Genomic DNA, 4,448 nt, shown 5'->3' on the forward strand with positions numbered 1-4,448 from the left:
GGACTGGACGGGCGGACTGGGAGAAGTTTTCGAAAAAAAAATAAACTGACCCCGGTCCGGCGGACTAGGAATTGGTCCGGCGGACCGGGAATAACAGATTCCACAACTTGTCAACTTGCCACCTTGGGACGCGGAATTCGCCGGATTCCGGGGCCCGCTCGCCGTCCAGCCGCCTCCCACACCTCGAGGACGTTGCAGGCTCGCCCATGGGCTTGGGCATGTATGTATGTATGTATGTATGTATGTATGTATGTATGTATGTATGTATGTATGTATGTATGTATGTATGTATGTATGTATGTATGTATGTATGTATGTATGTATGTATGTATGTATGTATGTATGTATGTATGTATGTATGTATGTATGTATGTATGTATGTATGTATGTATGTATGTATGTATGTATGTATGTATGTATGTATGTATGTATGTATGTATGTATGTATGTATGTATGTATGTATGTATGTATGTATGTATGTATGTATGTATGTATGTATGTATGTATGTATGTATGTATGTATGTATGTATGTATGTATGTATGTATGTATGTATGTATGTATGTATGTATGTATGTATGTATGTATGTATGTATGTATGTATGTATGTATGTATGTATGTATGTATGTATGTATGTATGTATGTATGTATGTATGTATGTATGTATGTATGTATGTATGTATGTATGTATGTATGTATGTATGTATGTATGTATGTATGTATGTATGTATGTATGTATGTATGTATGTATGTATGTATGTATGTATGTATGTATGTATGTATGTATGTATGTATGTATGTATGTATGTATGTATGTATGTATGTATGTATGTATGTATGTATGTATGTATGTATGTATGTATGTATGTATGTATGTATGTATGTATGTATGTATGTATGTATGTATGTATGTATGTATGTATGTATGTATGTATGTATGTATGTATGTATGTATGTATGTATGTATGTATGTATGTATGTATGTATGTATGTATGTATGTATGTATGTATGTATGTATGTATGTATGTATGTATGTATGTATGTATGTATGTATGTATGTATGTATGTATGTATGTATGTATGTATGTATGTATGTATGTATGTATGTATGTATGTATGTATGTATGTATGTATGTATGTATGTATGTATGTATGTATGTATGTATGTATGTATGTATGTATGTATGTATGTATGTATGTATGTATGTATGTATGTATGTATGTATGTATGTATGTATGTATGTATGTATGTATGTATGTATGTATGTATGTATGTATGTGTGTGTGTATGTGTGTATGTGTGTATGTATGCATGTATGTATGTATGTACGTGAATTAGGTGGTCCAGAGCCCAAGATCAGATTCGAATCTAATTAATTAATCAGCTAACATATATGATCTCGTATCTCCATATCCCTAACCACGTACTAATCGTTACTAAATCCTAATTTCATTAAATTATATAAATTAAATATATTATGTGTGTATGTGTAAAAACGGAAAAATACAATAAAAAACCAAATTTTGAAAGAAAGAAATTGGGAACCAACATTCTCTCAATTATGTTGTTGAAACTGCCACCGAATTTTCAATTTTATTTTCTTCATCAATTTTAACACATGGGTAGAAAAAGTATTCTTATTTTTAGAGTCGTAAACCATAAATATTTATTAAAATAAAAACTCTAATCAAAGAATTATATATAAAAAAATTGTTAGGTTTAATAATTTGTTTAATAGATTCTCAGTTTGAATAACTATATTAAAAATATGATATTTTAATATGTTTGGAATTTCGTATTCATTTTCAGGAAAAAAAACTTTGGATGGGATTTTGTGGATAGAAATTCGTTTTGAATTATGATAAAATTCACCAAAATTGGGAAAATTTTGTTAGGCCTACTTTCATATAAATACGATATAGAATATGATACGCGCAAATGGACCGACCTTGGGGGATAAGTCAACAGGCAACGGCAATTTGCATGGGACTCGAGGCAATAGCATCACATAATTTACTAATTTATACATATGGTGCTAATTTATTATTATCATTAAGGCAAATGATCGTAATAGGTTTATTAATTTTTTTGCATCGTTCGAAAATTATTACAATAAAAAATTACTCTTAAGTATCATTTTAATTTTTTCACAACTATTAAGAAAATATAATAAAAAAATCATGTACGCCTCAATAAACCATATTTTCATCAATACTCTATTAATTTTATATTTTTAATTAATAATAAAATTTTAAAAAATTAAAAAATCACTTAAAAAATCTAAAATGATATTTATTTAGTAACACGTAATATTGTATAAGACCCCATATATTTTAAAAAAAGGATGGAGTATAAAATTTATGCAAGATCAATATTTTATTATACATCCATTAAATGGCATCCAGATTGCAAAAGAGAAGTTACCGCCATTTTATGCAATTATTATTTTGAATTTTTATGTATAAATAATAATAATAATGGAGACAATATCAGTATTTTAATCTCTTAATAATTTTTTTGGGGTTTAAACCATCAATGTTGTCAAATGAGTCAACTATTGAATTGTCATTTATATTCATTTATTCGTTGGGATAAAGGATCAGAACTCGAGCTGTTATTGCCTTGGTTAGATCACCTCTAACTCAATTCAACGTGGGTGGTCATGGCGTCTTGCTAGAGGCTAACCATGACTTGTAGATCGGGAATGGTTCTCGAGGCTGCTGCCACTGCGAATGGGCCTACAGGGTCACACACCATTAGGGATGGACTTATATGTGAAGTATCGGAAAGAAAGACTTGGATTTGGTCGAAAAAAACGGTTTTCGGATCAAATCAGAGTGTCGGAGTGTTTTCAGCCTTCTGACTCGGACCTAGTCAGTACTTGACTCGGACCGAGTCAGTTCCATGCGAGTCGAAGCCCAGAAAGTGTTTTGGGCTTGGTTGATGTTCTGACTCGGACCGAGTCAAAGTGTTGACTCGGACAGAGTCAATACTAAATGAGCCGAGTCAAGAGTTGACAATGGGCTTGGGCTGATTCGTTCTGACTCGACCGAGTCAGAGTTCTGACTCGGACCGAGTCAATACTCGGAAAAAGTCTCTTTCCACAAGGATTAGGGTTTCTAACTTATATGAAAAAGTGTTGGACGCCGTCCTAAGGAGAGAACTCAATTTTCATAACCCTAAGACAGATCTAGAACACAAGAAAATCGTTTCTTTTGAGGTTCTAGTTCCCGGGATTCGATCCCAAGTCTTGGAAACCCTATTCACTTCACAGATCCTAGCAGATCAGTTCCAAAAGCGTTTGGAATCCTTCCCGTCGGTGTGGATACGTGTAGAGGAGCTGTACTTTCAGCTCTTGGTGATTAAAACAGGCCCTGGATCGATCGCTACTTTCAGATCTTCAGGAAAGAGGTAAGTATTCGATTCCTACGGTGATATACACGATCTGTCGGGGTTTTACGGATGATTTTGGTTGCGTGTGACGTTTGACTAGGTTTAGATTATTCTTCCGCTACATTAAACCTAGTAAACCAAACCCTAGATCGATATGATCGCATGCTAGGAACCCGTAAAGAAACCCAACAGTGCTTAAAGCTTTTCTTTGACATCACAGATCCAGAGAGCAGGTTCTTACGAATGTCTGGCACATGAAGAACCTCAGTGAGTGTCAGCTTCTTTCCAGATGTCATCTTCAAAATGAATGAACTTTTGCCCTCCACTTTGGATGCAGCAGAGTTTTCCATATAGCAACTTTCTCCGGTGACAGTGTCATAGGTGGTGAACATCCATTTGTTAGCAAAAATGTGGCGGGTTGCTCCAGTGTCAATCCACCATTCTCTCGGATTATCTCCGACCATGTTCACTTCTGACACAACTGCTACGAACTCAGACTCCCCATCTTCTACTTCAGCTACATGAGCTTGGGTCTTATTCCCAATTTTTTTCTGGGCACCTTCCTTGCGATGGTAGCAATCCTTCGCCAGATGTCCAGCCTTCCCACAGACGTAGCAATTCCCCTTGAATTTCTTGGAGTTGACATTCTTATCAATCTTCCGCTTTTTAATCCCTTTGGCCTTAGTCATCTCAACGACATTTGCCTTGGATCCAAACTGCCCATTCATTTTAAGAATAGGTTGAGACTCCTGTCGGATTCTCACACGACGATGTAAATCCTTCAAAGACATGTCCTTAGGTTTTTGCCTCAGGTCATTCTTGAAACTCGTCCAGGAGGGAGGCAATTTTTCAATCAGAGTTGCCACCTGGAACCGTTCATTTACCATGATGTCTTCTCCTGCCAAGTTGTGGAAGATGATTTGCAATTCATCTACTTGTTCCACAACACTCCTTGTGTCTACCATACGGTAGTTTAGGAGCTTGGCTACCACCATTCGCCCTTGGCCAGCCTCTTCGACCCGATACTTATGATCAATCGCTTCCCAAAGTTG

Source organism: Tarenaya hassleriana, unplaced genomic scaffold, assembly GCF_000463585.1.
Source record: "Tarenaya hassleriana unplaced genomic scaffold, ASM46358v1 Cleome325, whole genome shotgun sequence".
NCBI classification, from domain to species: domain Eukaryota; kingdom Viridiplantae; phylum Streptophyta; class Magnoliopsida; order Brassicales; family Cleomaceae; genus Tarenaya; species Tarenaya hassleriana.